General features: G+C 40.3%; 1 long non-coding RNA gene across 1 annotated transcript; it reads left to right on the forward strand.

Annotated features, from left to right (window-relative positions):
• Window positions 1–804: 804 nt before the first annotated feature.
• Window positions 805–27,430, forward strand: LOC310705844. Its single transcript, XR_014525485.1, has 3 exons — window positions 805–864; window positions 21,442–21,575; window positions 27,312–27,430. It is a non-coding gene; the product is annotated as an uncharacterized lncRNA (long non-coding RNA).

The following is a 27,430-nucleotide window of genomic DNA, read 5'->3' on the forward strand; positions in this document are numbered from 1 at the left end:
AAAGTCACAGTTCTTCACAGAATTGAGCATTAAGGCTGATTTTGTTACCCAGGAGGGAAGGAACCAACATTTAGGCAACAATAGGAAATCTCTATAGTACTTTCTAATGTTCAAACTGCATTCACAATGCATTGTCATCATCCACATACTGGGGATGGTATCAGTGAGTTGGAAGAGACCTTAAAGGTAATATATTCAAACTCAATACAGGAAATCCACTTCTACAGCATCCGTGATAGGTAGTCATCCAGCCACTGCAGGCAGAGAGATAATAACAAGTCTAAGACTACTGACTGCATTCATGAACAGAAGTGAATTCAGAATTGTGCTTCTATCACTGTTCAAGCTACCATCCTACAATAACTTTTAATAGTGCAAGGGATTATAGGCATCACATGTATCTTCTCCAAATAAAAAACAGTTGAATTGGATACATTTTTCAGGGGAATCATCTTACTTGTTTCTTTAGTCAATACAAGGAATTATGGGATATCCACAACATTTTGCTAGGAACCATTCGGCAAATGCCAGACAACTACTTAAATCACAACAGAGCAATGTGTGTGCCTTTGTGCTTACGAAAAATGTGACAATATTTCATTTCTACTGCTTTAAAACCTGCTTTTATGTATTTTTCTCATTTGGTTGCAAATTGCTTTGAGATTTATGAGAAATAAATTAATACAAGATATAATACTAATATCAATACTACTACTACTACTGTTACAATGAGTTAATACTCATGCACAAATATAGGCTAAATATCACACAGTCTGTTGTGTTGTTCTTAAAATAGGTACAGATCCCTTGTGTGTTTGGAGGCAAGGGTGTATTTGTGAACACAATGAAATCAATGGGCTGTTGGTGAGTGACTGTTTCTTCTGTTTAACACTGAACATTAGAGGAATGGAGACTAAATCACTTGTGTCAGGATGATATTAGTAAACTGAAGGTCACTTTCAGCATACTTTAGCATGCCTTGGAGGCAATACTGATAAGGAGAAAGACAAAAGGACAAAGACAAAATTAACTTTTAATTTCCCACCAAAGCTACAGCTGACAGAAAAAGGGAGATGACTGGGATTGCTTGCAACATACCGTATAGGATTGTATATTAAATAGCTTATCTGATTTAGCTCATCACAGATACTGAGCATGTAACTATTTATAAGCATTTATATATACACTCAAGTACATAGCGTGGTAAATATTAGTGACACATTTCATATCTCTTTTCAGTGCCAATTCCTCTTGCTCTAAATTAGATGAAGATATAAACAAATCAGATATATTAATTTTCTCTTGAAGAACCTTTCATGATTGCTTACCAAGAAAAGTTATTTACATGTTGATAAAAGGCGTTATTTAACACAGTGTGTGGTCATTTCCTCTACCTCAAAGGCATTAGGTGCCTCAAAGAGCACATTTTCTGCCTTATGTTCTAGTCCTCATGAACACATACATTCAAGAGGAAGAATTTTATTTGTTGTTCTGATTTATTTGGATGAAGCCAAATATTAAACAGTGAAATTATTTATGTTTAACATATGGTGAATTATGCATGCCTCTTAAAAGTAAGGCATATGCCTTAGGGAAAAGTCAGGTTCATGCGTTCAAAGTTATTGTCTTATCTGACTGCGGTAAATCATGCATGCAAATCGTGAATTAAAGCTTTAATGACATAGGATCTGCGAACAATGTTGTAGTGTAGAGAGCAGAATGCAGATCCCATTCCACTGACCCTTCCCTCCAGATTTCCAGATCCCCTCACCTGTCCAACTGTGAGTCACAGCATGCCATGGCTATTGAGCTCCCTACCTCAATATTTTTTTAGTACTGTAAACCTTGACGTTTTGCCTAAGCCTGATTATATCTCTTTCTTATGTATGTTTGTGTGGTGCTGTTTTGGCTACAGGACTTAGAGAACTTAGCTTACTATATGATATTATAAAAGCGGAAGAATGATGTATGTGTCATGTCTCAGATGGAGGAATCCTTATTAAAGGAGGATGCCATGTCCCAGCTGCGGATGGTCCCCTCAAAGGAGGTCCTTGGCCAAGTCCTGGGTCAGGCTCCCTCTGGTTGCAAGGAGCTGGGATCCTGCAGTGAGGCTGAGGAGGGGCCATCCACACCCAAGATGAGTTCAGCCTCAACACACTGAAGCCAAATGAGTTCCAAGCCCAAAGGAAAGTAGGAGGTGCCATAAACACTGGATGGAAACCTGATTCTGAGCAAGTGCATGGATACAGGCAATGGCTCTTCAGGAGCAACAGTCTCCTTGGAAATAAGACCCGCCTCTTAAGGAGACCTCTGGAAAAGGGGAGTTAATAGGAGTCAGCTGAGGCTGTGGTGTGGTTCCATCAGCACCAGCTTAAACCCCCAGTGCTGAGCTGGAAGAGCTGCTAAACCAGCTCTGTGTCCTGCCTGCTACTGGGTTGCCTGTCTATGCCAAATCTGGCTGTGGACTGCTGTAACCTTGTCTCTTGCCTGACCCTTTTGAGCTCAGATAGCTTGGTCCCTGACTTTGAACTGCTGTGACTTTGCTTCTCACCGGAGCCTTTGTTTTGGACTCTGCTTGCTTGCGCTGTGACCTTGGACTGACCCTCAGTCCTGCTTTGGTAATGCTGCTTTGCCAGCAAGTCCCCTGTTTGCTTGGAGAGCCACCAAAAATGCTTCTCAGCTGGGGCAGCATTTGGTCTTAGGCTGGCCTGGGTTGGGTGACCCCAAACATCTTTATGAAAAAGGAGTAGGCTGTATTAAATACATATCATTACAATATCTTGTGTGGGTCCATGACCTGCTTAGCTGAGCTTGTTATCACTTTTAAACATTTTGCCCTATTGCCTTAGTTCCACCTGTTGATTTGCTAACATCTTGCTATGTCTGTATATGGAAAAAACAAACAAACCCCACAGCGCTGTAGTGCTGAAATAGATACAGTAGCTTTTTAAGGGGTTAAATGTGAGAGCTTAAAGTAGCTTGGAATATCTTTTCTGTATAAAAACAGGCTGGGCTTATTGCCATAAGCACACTCAAGAGAGTCATGAAGAATAATTGTGTGAAGTTCTTATTTTCCTTCAGAGCAGCAATGAACAGTTCCTAAAGGGGAGGGGAATCTTGTCAAATAAAATGGGTACGTAGTTTAAAATAGCATCCATTTTGGTAGGTGGTTTTCTCAGATTCCAACAGAAGGAGGTCAGATAGACAGATAATACAAACAAGAGGGTCTAGTGTCACTTCTCTTTCCCTTTTCCCTATTAAACTTGTCTTATTTTGGGGGGGGGGATACATTTCCCTACCTCCCACCTAAATGTTTTCTGTAAAGAAACAGCATAAATGTGGACAGGAACAAAAAGAACATAATGAAAGCAAATTCAGGAAACAAAATCTACAGCACATATAATAAATGTATGCAGGCTTTGAGTTCTCCAGAGCTCTTCATCAGGCTACAAAAGTAAACAAAGAAGCAGGTGGGACAGAATAGTCTGGCTTTTTATGACTTCTGAAGAGTCTTAAGGTGGGATTTAATATTGGGCTGCACCAAGGCCTTTGGCCATTTCCCGTCTTTGGAAATACAATAACCATCTGTTGGTCTTCCTCCATCCTTTCACAAAACAGACAGGTTCCTTGTTAGGTAGGAACAGAGAGAAAGGTTCTGATTAACTTTAGTTGGTGTGCTAGTTTAAAATGTCAGCAGAGGTCAAATTAGGTAGCTTTACCTAGCAGTTCAACTTTGGTAACAGAATATAGGTATATACCCAAACACACAAATGTAACTATGTGTGATAAAGAAGGTTCCCTGATTCTGCAAAGTGCTCAAGCAAATGTAAGTAAACCCTCCTGAAAACCTTCTCCACTCAGCACAAGGGAGGGTTGGGGAGTAAGCAGGCAGGCTGATGCATACTGTGACATTGCGGGTGGGACTTGCATGTGGGCTACTGTCCCACCCGACAGTTTTAGCTCATACGTGTTGAGGTAAAATCCAGAACACACCTTGTAAGTGATAGTTAATGGATTTCCAGTTATTGTTCCTATACAATATTCTTAAAAAATGCAGAAGCATCTTGAGCTACAAATTTGAGGTCCAATATTTTATTATACTATATATTACATCTCCAATATCATTCATTTCTTATTTTAATCTGTTGTTCATACTATTAAGGGTAGGGGTGATAAGGTAAGGAAACTGGAGCTTGTGGGGTTTTTTAAAAAATCTTGCATACTGTTAATTCAAAAGTCTGCCTTTTGAATTAAATAAATAAACTTCCCATTTATGCAATGCATGAATAGAACTATTTACAACTGTGGTTCTCTTTTAAGAGAAAACTCCTTCTTGCTAAAAAATTTTACTTATTTTTTTCAAATTTAAATAACAGCTGTGCAATAGTTTTGAGAGTATCCAGAATGCTTAAGTAACAGTTCTTGAGCACACTATGCTTTCAAAATATTATTGGATGTAGATGCTGGTTCCCCCACTCCCCATTGTTTAATTAACAAAGTGTTGGCATAAATTATAAAATTATTGAGACACTGAGAAGATATTTGAAAGTCACTCCTTGTCAGCACTATGCATTAACACCAACAGGCCTGGCAAACAACTGGAATGGTTTGAAAGGGAGGACTTGAATCCCATCAAGTATTTAATCAATGCCTTCATGCTTTCTTTTTCTGTAGTTTGCTTCTCAGGATGCACCTGTATAATTATTGTCCTAGGAGATGTGATTCTGAAATCCTTTCCTGCTGCATAAACATTTGTTAATTGTATCTTGGGACCAGGATGAATTCTGATCTAAATCATGGCCTGTCCAGGCGATGTTCCCAGATAAGAGACAGGGGATTACATCTGGAATTGGCTTAGTTGTCTGCATTTCTCCCTTTGTTTTTACATTTTGGACTCTTAGAGGACATTCAGAGGTGCATCCACCTCTTAAAAAAATGTTTAGGGGTACTCTCATTTTCCTACTTGTATTGAAATATTGCCCCTCAATGATGCCAAAAGCAGATTCACAAAATGTTTAGGGGTATGTGTATGCCGGCGTCCCCCCAGAAAAAAAGCAGTGGGTGCATCTCAAAATTAGGCATAGGGTCCCGGTTGCAACAGCAAAAAAAACCCACAGAAAAATCAAGCACAAGTAAATTCATCTTTGCTCATTTAGGGGGTGATAAAGGCCTTTTAGGGTGATTGAAATATTGTTTGAAGCCCATCTGTGCTCTCCTTGTTCCCTGCCAGTTTTTCTACCCAATCAGCTGCTGCACCATTCTTTACTCTTTCTGGGAGTGTCACAGTGATTGTGATGGTGTTACGATGCTGTACAGCAAATCATGCCTGGCTACATGATGACGTCACAAAGACAAATCAAAATAAGGACAATGCTTCCTAGTTCTCCTGAATGGGTGAACACGTTTGCCTTCTTCCATCATTTTACCCTAAAAAAACAAAGGGGGGAAGCAACCTTAAAATGTGTGTGTCCTTTTTTTGTTTCTGCCCAAAGTTTTCTCAAACAGCACCTCCCTTATGCCTAAGCTGTACTATTATGGTGCACTTTAAATTGCTTGCTTTTTAAATCAATAGCAAGATTAGATATGAGTTGATATGATTGTGTTTCAGATATTTAGTTGGCCATCATTGGATCAGTTTGGTCTTAAAGCTACAAGCTACTGCCAACAAATGGGACAGCGGGAGAAACGTTGTCATTTTTTACTTTTTTTAAGAACATGAGGGCTCTCCTGGATCAACAGTGTGACGCGGCAGCTAAAAAAGCCAATGCAATTCTGGGCTGCATCAATAGGAGTATAGCATCTAGATCAAGGGAAGTAATAGTGCCACTGTATTCTTCTCTGGTCAGACCTCACCTGGAGTACTGTGTCCAGTTCTGGGCACCACAGTTCAAGAACGACACTGACAAACTGGAACGTGTCCAGAGGAGGGCAACCAAAATGGTCAAAGGCCTGGAAATGATGCCTTATGAGGAACGGCTAAGGGAGCTGGGCATGTTTAGCCTGGAGAAGAGGAGGTTAAGGGGTGATATGATAGCCATGTTCAAATATATAAAAGGATGTCACATAGAGGAGGGAGAAAGGTTGTTTTCTGCTGCTCTAGAGAAGCGGACATGGAGCAATGGATCCAAACTACAAGAAAGAAGATTCCACCTAAACATTAGGAATCACTTCCTGACAGTAAGAGCTGTTCAACAGTGGAATTTGCTGCCAAGGAGTGTGGTGGAGTCTCCTTCTTTGGAGGTCTTTAAGCAGAGGCTTGACAACCATATGTCAGGAGTGCTCTGATGGTGTTTCCTGCTTGGCAGGGGGTTGGACTCAATGGCCCTTGTGGTCTCTTCCAACTCTATGATTCTATGATTCTATGAGACCAAAGGCTCATCTAGACCAGGAGCTTATAGGAAGTTCAAAAGCAGGACCTGAGAACAATAGCACTCTCCCTTCTTGTGATTCCCAGCAACTGGTATGCAGAGCTGGCATGCCTTCAACAGTGAAAGTAGAACATAGCTATCATGGCTAGTAGTCATTTTTACAACAGAGAAACAATTATACGATCTTAAGCCTACACATGTACATTTTATTTGTATGCCACCTTTCCATATTTAAAACCATGCTCAAGGCAGCTTACAACATGGGGGGTGATACATAATTACGTACAAACATAACAAAAGTAGTCAAGCAATAAATAAAACATCAAAAAGTGCACAACCAAATTGAACAATTTCCACATAAATCAAAATAAGAGCTAAACTAAACATAAAAAATAATATAGATAACCACAATAATCCCCTTAAGCAATGTCCCAGCCAAGAGTGTTCAGCAGCCTCAGCTTTTGGAGCTGGAATCAATGAGGCCCCACCCTCCCAGGCCAGGTGGGAAAAGTCCTGCAAGGCAGGGAGCCAGTCGTTCAGGACTCACAGCCAAGATATGTTCATTGAAAGAACTAGTGACAAATTTACAGCTTAAATCCCTCCTATACATTTATTTACTGAGAAACAAGTCCCAGCATTTCAACATCACATTTCCATGAAATATTGTATCAGACTACATTATCTTTATATAGTTTGTGTTTACTGGAGATGCCTTTTTGTGTATGGATTTTAGATTATTGTTTTCAGACCAAAGATACAAAGAAATCCAGATATTTTAGCACATGCGTATATGTGTGTATCCATTCTACATGAGAACAGCAGACCAAAATATATCACATAGCACGTGCTTTGAGGATGCCACAGTGCATCAGATTTGTGCTGACTCTGGCGGAGTTATCAAATGTCTGATTGAGCCCATGGAAAAACGCTTATCTAACTCCCACTGGACAGCTTCCTTCTTCTTAAGCTGGGAGGATAAAACTTTCTGCAAAGTCTTGTAAAACAGCAAGGTGCATTAAGTTAAAGCAACTCACCAGTGGCTTCAACCTCTATGTCTAGCACTAACTCAGCAGATGATTAGAGGACTGTGTGACCCTTGGCAGCTTTACAGGGTCATATTTTGACATGGCTGAACTGTTCTTGAACAATTCCTCCAATGTGCTAGGTACAAACAGTCTTTTCTTCAGCCTCAAGCATGCATGTCTTATCTTTCCTACCTCTTTTTTTTTTAAAGAAGCATGGCTATTGAAATATACTGAAGGTTAACTCAGCTTCTTGCTTATGTTGGTTTTCTGTTTCCATTCTTCTGCTTGGACAACAGCACATCGTGGTCTTTACTTCCTTTTTTAACTTCTGTAAAGGAGCCATTGCTGGCCCTGAACTGCAGTTTTGATCCTGATTCTGTAAATGGTGATATTTCATGCTGTATTACCAGTTTAATGCACCAGTTTAGTACCACCAACCAAGAGACAACTTGGTGTAATCATTTAGAGACAACTGCATAAGAGAAAGTTTGTTTTAGGATGAGAAACCTTTCTTCTGTTCCTACTAGGCCTATTTAGTGGCAGTAAGGAAGCAGAGAGTGTTGGGTGACCAGCAGGGCCAGCCCACCTATCAGACAAGGTGAGGCAGTTGCCTCAGGGTGGCAGGTTCCTGAGAGTTGGGAGGCATGGTAAATTTGACCTCTGCTCTGTGGAACACGCCCTGTGCTTGTTGACCTTCACAACCTCTCTCTCCACTGAGCAACTGCTGCTGTGTGCATGCACCTGGTGACCATGGGTGGTGGGTGCATGGGTGGCGGGCATGAAGCAAAGAAGGGGACAGTGGGCAGACACGTGGCAGTGTGTGCACAGCAAAAGAGGCAGGAAGGAGTACTTTTTGTTTTGCCTCTAGTGGCAAAATGTCCTCAGTCAGCCCTGGTGACCAGCTACCAGTGAAGTCTAAACTTTGGGAATGGCTCAGTTGAACAGACCACTGTACTTTCAGTGTAACAAGGACAACAGCCTACCCACAGATTGCAGGACGTTTATTGCATTTCTTTTTAATAGCATTGAACATATCTAAAATTGTCCACAGTGGCAGAGAAGGGCAATTACTGAGACCATCTATTTAGAACCTTAATGGCTTCCCTATTTCTCTGTTACCCACATTACAGTTTCATCAGTGGCTTCGGATGCAGCAGAGAATTTCAGATATTACCAGAGCCATCTTACTTTGCATCACAAATGCTCTTAGACATTTGGTGCTGTTTTCTTTGAAGTACTTCCCTAGTGTACCCTTGTTATAATTTTTAAAGCTTTATTACTAATTTCTGTGTCAGAGTGATAAAAGATGAATGGTCAACACATAGCTGTGTTAACGATGCCAACTGAGGACATGATTTATTAGTGAATAACATTACTTTCCATAATGATTTTTGTATAAAACATATACTGTATAGCTAGACTAGAACATTAACTTCACATGCAAATATTGCCAGCATATTTCCTCCCTGTTAAAAAGTAGCTGTAAAAATAAGTGTGAGGCACAAATATAGACTGAACGGCCGTTGTTTTTACACAGTTTGAGAGGGGCTGTAGCTCTATTCAGGGCTTATTATTATTATTAAAATTTGTATGCTGCTTTCCCATATAAATATGCTCAATGCAGCTTACAACAAAACAAGTTCCAAATATTTTAAAATAAAACAATATTTAAGCTCTTAGAAAAACAATATTGATTGGAGGTCTAGTCTGCTTACTTCAGGGTGAGTCTCACAAAAGATGGTACTTTCAAAGGGATTACAGCTACTCTAGAGTAAGGATGCATTCACATATATAGATGTGTCATCTGATGCCTGCATCATGAAATGATAACTTGCACGGGTGAAACAGCCACCACAGACCATACACCGCAGACAGAACTTTCATGCACATGGCATGAACTAACTCAAACAGAATATTTTTCAAAGCAGAAAGTCCATACTTCCAGCTTCAAGTAACTGAATATAGGGGTAAACGCAACCATCATTGCACATTCATAGAATCAGAGGTAGATGCAGTGAGGGCTTGTAGCTCCAGCCTCCACACCTGCATCTGGTTCCATTCATATGTTTGTAAGCAGGGGAGGATTCTGACTGGGCCAAGGTTTGCCCCCCTGTAAGAGTTCTATGGGCATACATGACAGTACCAAAGGCATGGATAGTGGGGGGAATTACCCATGGGTTGCTAGCCTAGAGAGAATGAAAGAGAGCAAAACGATGAGGATGGAGAAAACTAAAGTAGTGCAAAAGAGGTCTATTTCTCCCTACGTCCAGTCCACTGAGGCCTCAGCAGCTGTGGAAATCTATATATTCAGCAGTAAATAGAATCATAGAATTGTAGAGTTGGAAGGGAACATGAAGATCATGCAGTCCAACCCCCTTCCCTGATGCAGGAATCTTTAGCCCAACCTGGGGCCCATGACCCTGAGATTAAGATTCTCATGCTCTACCTTCTGTGAAGCCAGCAAGTGAGGAGGTTTGGAGGCCTCACAAGGGAGCATCAATTACAAGCAAGTGTTAAACTCTTCAGGTGTTTTTTTCCTTAAGCGGCCTCCACTTTTTCTGTGAATGGTGGGACCCAGTCTGAGTTGAGCCTGGAAGCTTGTCCATCTGTCTAATTATGTTGCCTGACGCACGCTAAAAAATTACAACAAAGGAGCATATGAATCAGAAAGCTATAAGGTGTGTGTGTGTTATTGTTGTTTAATCAAGTGATTTCAAGCATATATTTTTTTAAATTTCATTTCTTCCCATTACAAGCTGTGTTGAATGGCAGATTGCATCATTTCTTTTGAAAGCCATGTGTAAAGACATCACAGAACTGAAAGATGGTCTGCTGAGAATAATGAAAGAAATGTTGTTATAAAATTAATAATAATAGGCCCCAGTCAAGTATCTGAATTTGTAGGTTTAGCAAAAACACTAATTAAGCTCAGGTTATTTCTGTTTTTCAGTCATAAACTATGCTATTATTTGATAATTCTGCTCTTAATGGTGTAGCTATGATGTTTCCTGCTATGCATTGCTGATTTCTTTTGTCTGTTTATGGCTGGTAGCCCAAAATCAAGGGCAGCTTGAGAACCTTGCCTACAGCAAAAGAAAAAAGAAAGAAAAACTTTTCAACAACCTGTTGGCACAAATGCAAGAAAAAGAAAAAGGTTAGAATTTGTACTGCATTTCTTCAATCTTTGAATTAGAGCTTCTCCTGATATTAACATCTTTTAACAGCTGATCAGACCCTTTAGAATTCTGGCTGAATGTAAACCAGGATCTCCATGCGGAAGCCAGTGTGCAATGGGAGAGAGAAAGGGAGGTGTGTGGAAGGGCTGTGCATCTACGGTGCTTCAGAGGCGATGGAGTCAGATGTCTGAATACAGAGGGCTTTGAATTTTTTTCACAAAAACTTAAAAAATCTCCCTATGAAAATGAGACACACAGCTCTTTACTTTTTGTGAAACAATATTCAACCTCAATAGACCATGTTGACCAGTTTAGTTTTAACCAATGAAATGGCAGTTCTGTCACTGGATTTCTCACAATTCCCAGTGTTTCACAGTTTCACAAGGCCTACTAGATTGTTTTGGTTCATAGCATTGGCTTGATGCCCTCAAAATGTCCTTCTCCATTGAAGGGAACTGGGAGCTCTATGGCTGCAAGGAATTACTGATTCAAGGTGAACAGGCATGATACAGAGAACCCCAAGCCTACCAGACATCTTTATTACAAAGCATATAGAGACAATAGACTGAATACACATTTATTGGATACATATTTACCGCGAAGGATCAAATACACAGACTACAGTAAAAGTACAAAGTCTATTTAATTTCTGCTAAAATCAATGGAACAAGCACACATTTAAGAACTTATCTCACTCTGATTTCAACAGTAAGTAAGCATGTTTATTTTTCTGTAGGCTGTGCCCATTATGTTTTGCCTTTGGCTGATGTAACAGTGAGTTTGAGGGAACCACAAATCTACTTACAATCCGTCATTAGAAATGATTAATTAGAATCTGTAGGAACTGTTGGCTATTTCTGGCACTGCTGGGAAGTACTTTATCCCAAAGTAATTTGCCCCCATTGTAAATTCTGCAAAAGTTGTGCCATGCACGAAATCAGAAGGCTTTGGACTTAGCGGAGGTGTGTTAAGAAAGGCTCAGAGCCACTGTCAAGACTTAATTTTGTCAATCTTAGTTAAATGTTGATGGTAGACACAGTCAGTTTCACCTCAAAATGGATATTTTTTAAATTCCTTTTTTATTTAGCAGTTTTAAAGTTTAAAGGTTGTACACTGGTCTAACCATACCATTTGTCAGGCAAGATAATGTAGAGTTGATATTCTTTAATGGCTAGTAAACAACTCTTTATGAGATCTGGCTGTAAAAATATGGGTTCTTGTCACCAATATATCTCTGCAATGTTCTGAATGTAGGGGAAACTATCGGAAGTTTGGAGAATGTGGCACACCTTTCCCACATCAGCCTCCAGCTAGAATGATGCAAGCAAGATTTATGTGCAGAGAACAAAAGGAACATGTTTGGCACTGATAGAGAAACACACAGAAATGGATTGAGTAAGCTGAAGGCAAAATCTCCTGAGGTGTTGGGCTGTCCCTCCTAGCTGATCTGATGTGGGCCCCTGGATTGATGCTTATAGAAGTATTTAAACTGTCTCTGCCTATGTTTGGTTTGTATATTTGAAGCTAGCAGTACAAAATCCTTTTCATTCCAGAGCATCTGTTCCACCTCTTGTAAGCAGCATGTCCACCTCCATCTCCTTGAAAGATTCCATCAACGGTGTCTCCAAAAAAATTTACATATCACTTGGGAAGACAGGTGAACTAATGTCAGTGTACTGGAAGAAGCAAAGATCACCAATGTCAAAGCAATGATTCTTCATATCAACTTTGCTGGACTGGTCGTGTTGTTCAAATGCCTGATTATCATCTTTCAAAGCAACTACTCTATTTCCAACTTAAGAATGGAAAGAGAATTGCTGGCGGACAACAAAAGAGGTTTAAAGACACTCTAAAATCTAAAAAAACAACAACAGTATAAGCATGGATAATTTGGAAACACTGACCTGCAAGCTCTCCAACTGGAGAATAGCCTCTACCAAAGGCGTCTTGGATATTGAAAAATCACAAACTCAGGATGAAAGGGAGAAACAAGATAAAAGGAAGGCACGTTTGGCAAATCCTCACCATGAACAACTCCCACCCAGAAACCTATGTCCCCACTGTGGAAGGACGTGTGGATTCAGAATTGGCCTCCACAGTCATTTACGGACACACCATTAAGACCGTATTCATGGAAAACAATCTTACTTGGCTACAAGTGATTGCCAGAGAAAAAATGAAGAACTGGGTCCATGCGATACAATACATTAAACTCTAATTTTTGAATTATTAAAATTTGAATTGAGGAATCTTAAATTTGGACTTACGATTTCATGCCACGTAACAGTCACATACTGGCTGTAAAATATACTTGTTTTACATTCCCCTGCAAAAGACAAAGCAAAAGCATTACAGTTTAGACAAAATTAAAAGTGGGCATTCTTAAGGAGCATTAATCAGGGAATTAATGTACTTGCCACTTCCAAAGATGCAAAAGAGTATTGGGTCATCTTCATATGATTAGTCATTTGCAAAAGCACATTTACTACTGGAAATCACTGGCAAGTCCCCAACACCACCCATTTTGATTTGAAACTTTAAATGCTTGTTCCCACAAAATCCTTCATCCTTCAGCAAAATGGATGGCTGAAGCTTGTTTGGTGCTAATTATGTTCTGTGGTCTACCAAGACTGAAGTTTATTTGTTTTGCAGCTGCCACAGGACTGTTACTAACAAATTAGCTTTCATTTATTTCAAAGAGGGCACTAGCACTGGACAGAGAATGTTATGATCCCACATGGAGGTTACTGAACAGCACTTGCATGTCACTTCAGCTTTGCAAAGTCTGTGTATTTACTTTTTAAAAACACAAACCAGTTTTCAAACAGAATGGCCCCCAAAGTGGTTTACTAAAATGAAGACAAACAAACTTAATACAATTTTAACATCAGATTAAAAGCAAACATTTCTTTATATTGTAACAGTAAATTTGATTTATAAATTGTTTTCTGTTTATATTTGGCTTTCTGTGTGAATAAGATGCTTACTGTTGGTCCAGCCTCTACCAGCCTGGTGTTCATGAAACTTTGAGGGGGGGGGGGCGGACTATGAATGGTCATGGTGTGGAAGAGGCAATGTAGTCAGTTGTAGAAGCATCTGACCTGGTATTAGTTCTGGAGTTTGGCCTTATTACACAATCTATTCTGTACCACTCCATCTAAGCTCCTTTGCTGATCTAGCTATTTGCCCTATAATTCCCTTGGTGGTCAAAGGTTGGGGAAACTCACAGGCTGAATCAGTGTCTGGTAGTTAAAGTTCTGGTGAAATCCTTTTGCTCTGCCATTCAGGAGCTAAAAATGCAAAAAGTACTAGATAGCTGATCCAAAGGTCTCCAGTATATTCCAAGGATGTTGGTTTCAGCTGGACTCAGCACTGCATGCTCCAATACATGTGTCTCATATGACACTGTTTGCGTAATCAAAGGAGCAACTCCCCACCGACTATAAACAGTATACTTTACTAAGATAGTTTCATAGAAGTCACTTATAGGGCGTACTGAAACAAAACAAAAAACCTGCTGTCCTACCCTTGTGATGTTACTAGACCTCTTTTGTGATGACATTCGGTTTTTTGAAATAGAGTTGAACCAGAATGAAGAATCCTTTGTTAGAATTAATACAGAAAGTGGTACTATGAGACTATTCAGCTCCCCCTTCAGCTTTTCTGTGCTGGTCTTCAGAGATGGGGGACAGATTATCTAGAGGCTGTGGGTAAAGTCTCGCTAGTAATGTAAAATGACTAGATAGATAGATAGATAGATAGATAGATAGATAGATAGATAGATAGATATAGATATTCTTAACCTATATGGGAGCAGCAACCTTTGCTAGGAACTTGTACATGGCAGCTGTGGTCAAGTGGATGAAGAATAAACTGAAGCTGCATCCAGGCAAAGTGAACACAATGGCAGTGAAGGACTCATTGGGGCTTGTGAAAAACACAGAGGTACCTGCGACTGATGGGCTTTTTCAGCCCCCAAGGATAAAGCAGGGCAAAGGAGTTAGACAATGTCACTTTCCTTATCTAATCTTTTGGGGATGTGGGTTACTTGCAGAAGAATTCCCAATCAACTTTAACTGCCCAAACAGAAGTTATCAGCATGCAACTGAACACCACTCAAAAACAGAGACCCTAAGCTGCTTCACTTGAGGTTCCCAGATGGGTCATTATTGTCCAGGTTGGGTGGCCACCTGTCAGGGATTCTCTAGCTGTGATTCCTGGGGTTCATTCAAACTCTACAGTTCTATGATTGGAATTCATCACCCAGGTGTCTAATTGACAGCTGTTTTCAGAAATGTCTTTTTCCAGATGCATCATATTTGCAGATGGAGACCACTTCTTGAGGATAGAGATGTGGCTGGCAGCAGTCAGCCCTGACTTTGTAACGTCAGCGGTCGACAATGGCAATGTGTGCTACACAAGCTGGATTGGTGCTTCCCAGAATGTAGGGGGTTATAGCTGAAGAAAAAAAGAAGTTTATGGAGACACTACAGATTTCATGATGGATGCAGAATACACTTATTACTTTCCCATGATCTTGTACAATCTGCATCTAACATCTGAATGAAATATACTGAATGAAATGTATACTGAATCCTATCAATTCTATCAATGTGAATTCTAAATCCACACCTCTCCCTGCCTGTTCCCCTCGCTTGTTTGAATAACTGCTTTGCTTTTCAACTCCTGTGTCACCTGGCACAAATACCAGACTGATTGTAAAGCTGACAATAGAGAACTCAGGCAGAGATTAATTACATAGTGATCATATCCAGTTCAGTTTTTTCCTGTTACATAGCATGTATGCATTTCATGTTAGCATGCTGCCTGTTTCATGTGGAAGAGAAGAATATTGGTGACTTGCAAATGAATGTGGGTATGGGCAACAACCCAGTATTCCTTTCTGTCAAGGCTTACACAGTAATTAATAGGTGCAATGAGGCTATTCTAGACTACCAGAGCACCTTCTCTGTCAACTTCCATTGAACTGGAGAGCACCAGTAAACATTGAGAGGGTGAGGGTGTGTGTGTGTGTGTGTGTGTGTGTGAAAAGTGGAGCACCTTGATAAATGTCAGCCTCTGACTATAAATTGTGTGGCTCAAGCTGCTTTAATTGGACTAATCCGCATAGCTGGTAAGAATCTGATTTAAGCAGCTGTGTGGTGCAAGCACTCAATCAGAGGACTTGAACTAGAGGTGAAGGAGAGGTGCCAGCTTTTCTCCCATGCCAAAACAAAGCTCCCTGCCAGGGCGATGGCTTGGGGTGAAAGAAATTTGATCCTTGGAACAAAATCCTACAATACTTCTCCATTTCTCATTCCAAAGCTAGAATCTGAATTATGAGTCATTTTCTCAGACCACCCAGTAATCAGCAATGTTTCTTGTTTACTTAATTCATTCTTTCGCCTCACTCTATATATGATTTACTGGGGGTGTGCATCAGATTTTGACAAATTCTGAGTTGGTCTGGGCTGATTTGGAAAGGTTCGTGGCTTTTCTAAACCAAAGTTTGGTCTTTCTGAATCACCGTGAAGCAAATGAGGAGCCTCTGGCATGATTTGGAGAGATGTGGAAATTTGGACATCTAAAAAACAGCTATGCAGATAGCATGTTTCCAAAAAAATTCAACAATTTATCCTCAAGCTTGCCATATAAGGAAAATGCCATATTGGGGAGAGGGTGCTGTGCAATTTCAATGTGCAGAAAAACACAGGAAGGAAACACAGAGGTTGGCTCTGCCAGTTTTAAGATTGCAGATTTTGGAAGGTTTACATCTTTACTGCCACTTTAGCCAGTGAGAACAGATGTAGGCTTGATATATAATATGTGGAGGATAATAAAAGTGACCTGCCTATCAGACGAATGAGATTAATTATAGCTTCCCTTTCTCTGCTGGTAAGTTCTGCTCTGCTGCTTCTTCATAATGATTTGTCTGTGTCTTGCCATTCGTGCAGTAGTCAAGGCAATGGAAGTCAAGAGCTTTTATTTTTTTTAAAAAAAGGGAGAAACCTTCATTAGGATTCTGATAAGCACTGAGGTGCACTTGTTCAAATACATCTCTCTTGTAAGCCTGATCCTTGTCACTGATACAAAACCACATATACCAGTTTTATTTTTATTTTTGGCTTTGTGTTTTGAGGCTAAGCAAATGCTTGTACCTATACAGCCAAATGGCATTTCATGTTGTAAGATCATTGGGTCCAGTAGGGCTGTAATGGAGATGAATTAAGCTCTGCTTTGTTTTGGGCCATGGCAACAAGAATGAAAGATGTATTACATTCTAAACCACATGTTTTACAAGGAGCCAAGAGTTACCACAGAAAGTATAAAACATAAATTTGGCATTGATCAGTGTATAGTTATGGAATGAAGTAATTAACTTTTACTGGCGAGATGTTTTCCCAGCTTATCTTCTGCATAGTTTTTGCTGTGGGTTAGCCAATTACTTTGTATGGAGGATGGCAACAGGCTGCCTCATGTCCAGAAAGGCAAGGTTCAACATACGTCTTCAAAAACCCATTTCCCTCTGGCCTACTTCTTACCACAAGCAACAGCAACCGAGGTGGAAAATCTGTGGCTAGATGTTACCACTCCAGACAACAGGTGCAAGCTCACCGTAGGTATTTCAACATTGCAGCAAAAATATTTAATTTCTTATAACACATAAGAAACTAGGTGTCAGTGAGAAGACTTAGAGGCTAGCTTTGAGGTCTTGTTTTACGATCAAGTGGTCTATAAATATTATGAAACAAACAAACAGCTTCCTCCCTGGTATGTTACGGTAGCTTACCCTATGTTGGGTTGTTGTTGTTGCTGCTGTTGTTAGTGAGACATTGTCTAAATCCCAACCTGCATTCTGAAGCGGCACTGTTTAAATGCAGGGCTAGCCCAAGAAATTTTGGCTTTGCTGTCCAAGACAAAACAACAAATGACATCCCTCTACACACATAGAGAGAGAGACAGAGACAGAGAGAGTCAAGGTGCTTGGCACCCAGGGTGAGTCGAATTTTTTAGGTATCTGAAAATGAAAAGCCCACAAACACCCCCCACCCTGGCAGTAACAATAACATGGCACCCAAAATCAGCTGCCTGAGATCTCAGTTTCACTCGCCCAATGCAGGCCTGCTGACTACCATTTGGTCTGGTGTTTGAGAGAACTTCATTACAGTATTTAAACTATGTTAAATCTGTATTTGCTGGGCAGTGTGTTCTCTGATCTCAGCCATTATTTAGCCCTTCTTTTGCTGTGTATGAATGTCAAGATCTGAGCAAGGTTTCTTTATTCCAAAGAGCATCGGACTAGTGTTTCTGCATCCTACTAGGTCAGACCCTAAGGGAAGACATTGAAATAGCTTGCTTGACACCTCTTGAAAATAGCGGTGGGGGGGAGGTCTATTTTCACATCTCTTTCTCTTTTGCATAATGTATGATATCTGAATTAACTTTCATGACATATTAACACTCTAGAGCTGACTTAATATATAGTGTTATGTAATACATTATGCATGGCTTGTGCATCAGTTGGGCTGCGATTTCGGCAGCCACAGACTTGAAATGGTCTCTCAGTGACATAACTGTTAAGTAACAATGAAGCCAAATTCTGCATGCTGAATTTTATTTTGCATTGCTTCTTGTTATGTTTGACTTTTCTAATTTACTGAAACCACTAAGATGTAAACTGTGACTCTCCTCTTCATGTTATCCACAAAAAGGAAAGGGGATGGGGGTGGGATTTCATTCCTTTTCCTTCAAGCTGATCTAATTCCCTTGACGTCCCATTGTAATTTCAGTCTACAACATCAGAAGCATTATGAATTGTGATATCTTTGCCTGGTACAGGCAATAGGATGTGAAGAGAAAGAACAATGCTCAAATGTTAACATTGTGATTATAATACGCTATTCACAAGCGTGGAAATGGCATGATCAACATGCCTGCACTTTCACAGAACCACAGAACTGTAGCGTTGGAAGGGGCCCCAGACAGATGGCCAGCCAACCTCTCTTTGAAAACCTCCAAGGAAGGAGAGTCCACCGCCTTCCAAGGGAGTCCGTTCCACTATCAAATAGCTCTTACTGTCAGAAAGTTCTTCCTCATGTTTAGTTGGAATCTGCTTTCTTGTAATTTGAATCATGTTTAATGGATCTAAAAATAGTTACACTGCCAATGCTAAAAAGCTTTTAAGCAGCATTTTATCAGGATTATATGAATTGGATTGATGCTGAATAAAACATATGCATGAATGGCTATATTTGTTAATTCCAGAAGAGCAGTCTTGTTAGCCTGTAGCAGCAAAAAGGCAGTCATGTGGCCTTAGAGACTCACTGGTATACAATGATAAACTTCCAGAGGAAACAGCTTAATGTGTCCACTTACTTTGTCCTTCTTCTTCTTCCTTTTCTCTCTTCTCTCAATTATCTTCTATTTGAATTTAGTTTATAGGGTCCTTGTAGCAGATATATGTTGTTGTTTTAAATCAGTAGCAGTGTACATGGGTTATATCTTGGTGTGGTGTTGGCAGTCTTTTTTGGGAGAAAGAGGAGGAGAAGGAGAAGGAGCCAGTACTCTTATATGTCTCTTATAAGTCCCATGTGTGGCAACATAATTGCTGCCATGGACAGCTTAAAAAGAAAAAGATGCCAGTACTCTGTACTGCTGAGGACAATTAAATAAAATGGAATAATATGGATTGAACCATTTCTTAATAGAATAATATGAAATGAACCTAGAGAACCATGTGTAAAGAAAATAGCTGCTAGCACTGTTCTGAACGTGCATTTGAAAGAGTCCATTTAGTGTTGTAATAAATGATAATCACAACCCTCACCATTCTTTTTTCAGTTGTTTCAATCTCTCATTCCTTTAATTCATCATTTGCAAATAGAGTTTGGAGGGCCCATTTTTGTTCAGTGAGAAGTTGAAATAACCTTTAATATGCAGAAGACATATTTTGCATCTAGAAGGATCCAGCTATGCATAACTATGATGCTATGTAATAATAAATAATTATAATAAAATACGTTGCATCCTTTTTACTCTGTAAAGGTGTGCAGGTATGAATATAATAACCTTTCTTAAAAATATATTCATCCTTGACTTTCATGGACAAATTAATATCTAAGAATATGAGAGTGATATTCATTGGTTGTCCTACACAACTAGGAGGCTTTATTGTCAATTTCCAATCTGTATTACTAACCATTCCCTTTGCTCCTTTGGCACTAAATGAAGTGTACAGCTATTCTACTAATTAAGCTGCAATTTGTATGTAAACATAATTTTGCCGTTTAGAAAGTTATGAGCAGGCCACTTTTTGAATACAGAGCTAAGAAGTGACTTTCAGGGTCACAACTTCTCACACTTCCTATGGCTTCTTTTGTTTAATTTGAAATCCTCAGCCTTGCATTTAGCTAATAATTAAATGCACAGTGTTTGATCGCTCAGCCTGCCAGTGAAGTGGCAAAGGCCTTTTTCACATAGTATGCTTTCCTTATGACACATACTGTGATGTGACATCCTCAGCTGGGCTATACAATGCACTTCTAACCCTTTGTAAGTATCCGCTGTTACCATCATTCACACAGGACATCGGTCAAAGGCAAGTGCCAAGTTATTTAAATGCATTAATAAGTGGAGTCAAAGGGTGTCTCTGTGTGTGTGTGTTTGGAACAAAGCTCACTCAGAGAGCACATCTTTTACATGCAGAATACTGTGCCGGTTCAGTTTTCAGTTTCAGCAATTATCTTAGGGGTATGGAATTTCTGACCCCCCCCCCCAGATGTTAAACTACAGTTCTACAGTTCCAATTATCCCTGAACATTAGCCATGCTTACTGGGTTTGATGGCATTTGGAGCCCAACAACAGCTGGAGGGCCACAGGGTCCCCAGCCCTGAAATAACAGGTCTCAGGAAGCAGTGCTCTCCTTTCCAGGTGTGGCCATCCTCCGCTTGACTTTATTGTTTATTGTTCTATCTGCACCAGACAATCTGTGGTTAATTTAAACTGTGAATGATTGAAAAAAAATCAAATATCAAGCCATGGTTTTTGATCTTGCCATGTTTTAAAAACCCATAGTTTTTAAACTAATCACAGTACCTGTTTTGGACATAATAAATGGTGGTTAGTTTCAAGGAGGATGTGGGTGTTTCTAGTCTCCTCCTCATGGCTGCTCTGAGGAAGGAGATGGAAAGGGGGAGCATGTGAACACAAGGCTTGTCCAGCCTTGTTCCCTTGGTCAGAAACCATTCTGCTTCTGCTTTTCTTTAGTTGTAATATGCAAACTTCAGTTTTTTGTGGAGGAGAGAAGAGAAAGCTTGAACCCAAGGCTTGACCAAGGTCATCCATGGTTTAGCAATGTGTTTGAACTGAGCCACTGAACTGATTGCAAATATGTCGGCATTATGCCAGTACTGAACATTAATCAAATCATAGCATTAGGTACAAATTATGGGCCTTTTATGACATATATCAATGACTAAGGCCTGGCACGTAGACAAATCAAGCCAAATAAAAGAACCAGATTTCTGTCCCTGATAGTACCAAATGAACAATCTACTATACCTGTTTCCCAGGTAGAATCTGCATCACCCATTGCCACATCTTATATCATTCCAGAGCATCCTCTGACCGTCAGAGTGACTTTCCAGGGAGCACAAGGGATTGCATTAAGGAAGCAGGGTGGGGAAAGCGCTTTTGCATGACTGGAGTTCTGCTTATACAACTTGGGATCCCACCCATTGTTATATATCCTCTCCACTTTCAGCAAATCTGCTTTCCAGCCTTTAAACCTTCTCTACAGCCAACTGGTGTCTTTTCCTAATTTTCCCACCTGTTCAGATAAATAACAAACACAAATTGATTTTGGCTTTCAGCATAGAGAGAGGAGAGAAAGATGACAAACTACTTCTTTCAATGAAGAATGGTTTCTGGGAAGAGAGCATTCTGGAGTGGGACGGAGACAAAACACTGTATCTGGAATTCATTTTCTTCATTGAAGACTTTCCAGGTAATAACCATAAATATTGTAATGTTTATAGCCTTCTTATTTTGTTCTCGTTACATTTTAAATCACTGATTCCTAAGGTGTTATTCCTCCTACATACTGTTTGGTCATAATCTTTTGTTGCAGAAAAATGTGAGCCCATTCAGACTTTTTTTTTTAAAAAAAAAAAAGTCTAAATAAATACCCAGTTTTATCTTTGCTTTTAATGTTTTCACATTTGAATCTGCTGATTTTATATACACTGTTCCCACAGTATGCCATGGTTCAACTTAGCAAACTACAGTGGTACCTCAGGTTAAGAACTTAATTCATTCCGGAGGTCTGTTATTAACCTGAAACCATTCTTAACCTGAGGTACCACTTTAGCTAATGGGGTCTCCCGTTGCCGGTGCCGTGCAATTTCTGTTCTCATCCTGAGGAAAAGTTCTTAACTCGAGGTACTACTTCTGGGATAGCGGAGTCTGTAACCCAAAGTGTTTGTAACCCGAGGTGTTTGTAACCTGAGGTACCACTGTACTGCCCCATATGGCATTCCTCTTGAACATACCATGTGGGAAATGATGAGTATACATAGTCTTTTACCATGTGCAACACAAGAGGAATGCTTTAATTGAGCCCAGAAATCAACAAGGAATTATTCTCTTGGTTTCCCCCTTTCTTAATTAAAAAACAAAAGAAAATGCAGGAGGTAAAGAATGACAACATTCTATTGAACGATTCGCCATCCTTTTGAAGATAGACTACAAATATTGTATGAATCTTTCCATGAAAATAGCATGTCATAAAAGATCATTATCATTGCAATGGTTACCAAAAAGGATGCCTTAAGGGGTTTCGAACAGTAAAGTCCACAAGGTTCATGCAGAGGTATAATATTTAAACTGCTAAAGCTGCTCACGCTATTTTTAATAGTCCATATCTGTTCATCTGTGTAAATCATGCTTTCAAAAAAGGTTCATTACCAAAAGAACTTTACTCGGGAAGGGAATGTTAATAAGTAATGAAACAAAGAGCTCTGTCATAGAGATTAAGTACCCCTGTGTCTAAGTACAAAGTTCATGTAGCAAAGTGCAGCTGTTACTCTGCTCATAACCCTACAGCAGCCTTCTAACCTCCGTTCAAAATCTGTCTGCTGGCTTTCCTGTTACTGTGCTGACTAGTGCAAGGTCCAGCCAAGGTTCAAAGTTCACTGTCTGAAGGCTTGCTGGCTGTGTTCTTTGTGCAGATCTGACAATTTGCAGATAAGCCACAAATGGCTTGTTTAGATCATTTGCCCACGCAGTGGAGAGAGTTTCCATCCTTGGTTCTCTCATGGAAGCTTAGAAAACACAGAAAGCATATTCAAATAACTACTATGGTAACATACCAGAAATTATAATGCATTTCATTAATGCCTGTGAAATAATGCTGCTTGGTTGGTGTGTGTGAGAGACCCTGATATATAGCACAACCTCCAGAATGTAAACTTGAAATCAATCTAAGCAAATGGGCGAAGAGTTAAATACATGGCTGAAAGCAGATTAATAAAGTTTTTTTCTATATTCTATTTGGAAAGTATTCCAAACGCTCTCACTGTTAGAGTTTTAAGGAAACATGACTTTATTTTCATTCATAACTCAAAATTACATGGGGACATGCTAAATTTGGATTACAATGAATTTTGCCCAGTCAATCCAAAGCACAATTAGTGGTTTGTCTCAGTTGCCAAGCTATGAAAGGGGCAGTGCCAAGCAGACCACTGCCCCTGTAGCTCCTTGGCACCACAGATGCGAGGCAAAAGGAAGCTGTGGTTCCTTTAATTATAAGATGTATGTGAAGGGATGAAACCGTTTCAACCACTTTGTCGTTTTGCTTTTTGATTGTTTTAGAAGCTGTTCTCACCAGGAAGTTCTAAAGGTCACAGGAAGTTTAGAAAAACCAGCCCAGGAAATCAAAACTTTAAAAGAGAAAGAAACAAAAAATGTATGGATGACAGAAAAGAAATTTAGCAAATAATAGAAAACAGAACATTAACACAACTTTGGTTTGGTTAAGAAGTTAGCAGAGAAGTGGAAATACAGTAATGCAGATAGGTAAAACTGGCTAATGCAGTTGATTACCGGTAGTTACATCCAGAAGAAAGAAGCCTGGATGAAAAGAGCTACAGTGGTCCAAGACTGTAAAAGCTGAAATGAGATAAATGGAAACTGATTTACAGTGAAATATTGGCTCGGGGAGAGAAATAAACTAGACTGGGTTTAGATGGATTCAAAGAATTGTAGTTTACTCATTGCAGAGCTACAATTCTCAGCACCCTTAACAAACTACAGTTCCCAGGATTGGGGGGCAGGGCTTAAATGTGCTTTAGATGTATAAAGAGCCCACCCAGTATGCCACTACCATGATAGCTTTTCCAGGAAGCTTACAGGAAGAACCTCCAACATTATTTGTGCATCAAGTCTGACACCAATAATGTGGACTATGCATAGCTTGGAAAATTCAAGACACAGAACTGTAATGTAAAAAGAAGAAGAAAAGACCCTCCTTTTAAAGAAAACCAGTGCCTACGTGCATTTAAATGTTAAAAGGGAAACTAGCTCAAAAACAGCCCCAAAGAAACACACACACACTCCAAATAGCAAGCTTTCTCTACACTGCCTGGCCAGGATCCCAAGATAGCAAGAGCGATTTGTTTTAAATCAGGAGTGGAAATCTGATACCATCCTGTGAGAACAGGACGCTGGACTAGGTGGACCATTGGCCTGATTCACCTGGCTCTTTTTATGTTCTTAAGAGCAGCCAAGTTAAAATTTCAAAACTCATGCAGATTCTGGCTTCTTTTGTCTAACCAGCAAATGCACCAACAGACTGCTTCAGAATAGCCAGGTTATAGTGACCAAAGCTTTGATAGCCAACCAATATAGATAGATCATTTTCATCTTGGGTACAGCTTGGCCAGAATGCACCGCTTACTATGCTCAACTTTTCTCTCAGCATCCTACATATGCCTTATCCCAGGCTTTTTCATATCAGCCAGGGCAGCAGGCAGCACATGGAAGCTAAGCTAAGACTCTACTGAAAAATGAGAGGGCCATTCTGAAAGAGGAGGAAAGCCAGAAACCGGGTCCTAGATACAGTAACACGCTGCTGTTCTCTCCCGTGTCTGTTGCCTTGCTTTCCTTTCTGGTCCCACTGCTTCCCTTATTAAAATGCAAGCTCCACTCTGCTCCAGGCCACAGCAAAGGCTCCAGCTACCTGACACTTTCCAGGAAGTTCCAAGGTGCATTATGCCACCATAGGGAAGGGCAGGTGCTTGTGGTCTGAATTGCAGCTGCCCTGCAAATACTCCACTTCGCAAATGCCGCAATCAGCTCTGAAAGTTCTTCATTCTGAAATCATCTATTAAATGAAATGCTAACTGCTACCACAGATTCATCCTATCTTTTCAATTCAGTTCGCCCCTCTGATGTTAGAGCATTGTTGGCAAAATTGTACTGAGGAATAGCAGGCAGAATGCTATGGCAAGTTGCTTGACCTGAGCTTGATACGCGAGTGGAAAACAAGAAGTGCAAGAATTAGATTGAAATGGAACATGGGGGAAATAGCCACCCCCCCTACTCCTTCCATGCCAATACCTTGTCCTGTGACATAGGTCACATGCTTCATAAAGGTCTTATGGGTTTTTCTGTTTCCTGTGTGGGCCAGCCTTTGGCAAGGACTGGGGATGCTTTGAGGACTGCTGTGTAGTTATACCTTAAGTGGTGGACTGAATTAGAGATGGAAATTTTACTTTCTAATGGAATCTTTGCACTAGGTCAGCAGCTGCCCTCACCTTCTCTGGGGCACATTTGGCAGAGTTTTCGCTCTGGGGGGTTACAGATCAAAGTAAATAACATGATCTCTGCAATTCCCCAGAGGCCCCGTGTTCCTATGAAGTTATCTTCCCACACCTACAGTCGTGCACTCTTGGCTCTGAAGAGCAAGGCCAGAAGAGGCTTCCTTTCCAGACTGCTTCCGTCTTTGAAAAATATACAAAGGGTTTCCTTTTTGCTTAGCAAAAGTCAAAGCTACAAGCTGTGTTACTACAAAACCAGAATGGCAGATTCAAGTCCAAGACTAGCCTTCTTTTCTGCTTGTTGTGCTTTTCAAGTTCATCCCCACTGAAGCCACAAGCCGGAACAGGAATGGATATGGCAATGTTTTCCAAAGCTTCTTGAATGCAAGCCTATGTTCTGTATATTTACACAAGAATTACCCTGAGCCCTAGATCCATAAATGGGAGGCTTCTTCAGAAGAGCACACTGGTTTTTTAAAAGCAAATTGGACAAAACAGGACTCAAAGATTCAGCTATATCTTCTCTTTTCCTGTGGGTTTGGGAAGGTGGTGAATCAGAGAATCAGAGAATTGTAGAGTTGGAAGGGATGCTGAGAATCGTCTAGTCCATCCCCCCTGCAATGCAGGAATATGCAGCTGTCCCATATGGGGATTGAAACTGCAACTGGTGAGAATATTAGTAATTAGTCCTCAATTCATTCTTCCCTAAGCACATATGGTGAATTACGCATAAAGAGTGACAAGAGGGAGAACAAATGCTTGAACCATGCCTTGAAAAGGCCCAGCCAAAATTTAAATACTGATTTTAAAAACGAGCATAGCTACAACTATTTCTACTACTTCTGTCCTTTCTCCAGTGCAGGGTTACTTTAAATTGTTTAGGCTGGAAATCCACATGCTGCACCAGCCCACTTGTATAGCAAACACACCTGTAGTGAACCAACCTGGGTGCAGTTGACATTGACGTGATGTGTACAGTTGGATCAGTGCACCAGTGGAAGAAGTTTAAATGTTTCCTCTGATGTACACATTGTTCTCAAAATTGTTGTATGCCTGGTTTCACAAACACGCTGTAGCAGCACTTTTCAAAATAGTGTCTAAGGAATATCAATGGTTTTCTTGTATAGCTACCTCAGTCTATGCGCTGCCCTGTGCCCTGCCCTAAACATTGCAGTGGAGAATGGGGGGAAATGGACACAGGGTGCCTTTTTGTGGGGGGTGGGGCTGCCCTGTGCTACACTGACTGGTAGTGGCTTGTCAGGGTTTCAGGCTGGAAACATTCCCAGCTCTACCTGGAAATGCTGGGGATGGATCTGGAACATTCTATATGCAAAGCAGATGCTCTATCACTGAACTGCAGCCCTCTCTCAAAGCTTATATTATTATTATTATTATTATTATTATTATTATTATTATTATTATTATATTTTATTTTATTTTATTTTACTAAAGCTATGAGGTGACCACTGCTGAGATTCTCCTGGCGCATGTGATTAAATTTTATATGGGTTCACAATGTACATCCAAGATGTTGCTTTGTCTGTTGCATAGTGAGGGTGATGTAGGTGGACTGATCCTGCAAGTAGCCATATACGGCAGGGCTATGTGGGCAACTATACTCAGTGCTATTTTTCTAGAAAAAGAGGTTCCAAACTCACCATGAACAGCTCCCTTGTTCTCTTAGAATGGCAACAGTGTCCTGTGTTCCGACGAGTTCCAGCCGGGGGGGGGGGGGACCCTGACTCTACTATGTGGCTAGGGTTCTCCCATAGATAGGATTAATTAACTTGTTCAAGCACTTGTAAAGCTGCCAGTTGCTTGTAAAAGTGAATTTACAAAACTGTGAGGAAGGAACAGTGTGATATTTTGAGTATGCTAATTGAAAGCGAGGCATTTACCGAGGTTGTTCTTGTTATTTTCTGCAGATTCAGATCTCAGCTCCTGACAAGGGATTCAGGGCAGAACTAAAATATGATGACTGACTTGGCAGCAGGGAAAAAAGGTCATTTACTCTAATGCAATAAAGATAAAGCAATAAGTTCCA

This window comes from Podarcis liolepis, assembly GCF_965112155.1.
Source record: "Podarcis liolepis genome assembly, chromosome: 4".
Taxonomy (NCBI): Eukaryota; Metazoa; Chordata; class Lepidosauria; order Squamata; family Lacertidae; genus Podarcis; species Podarcis liolepis.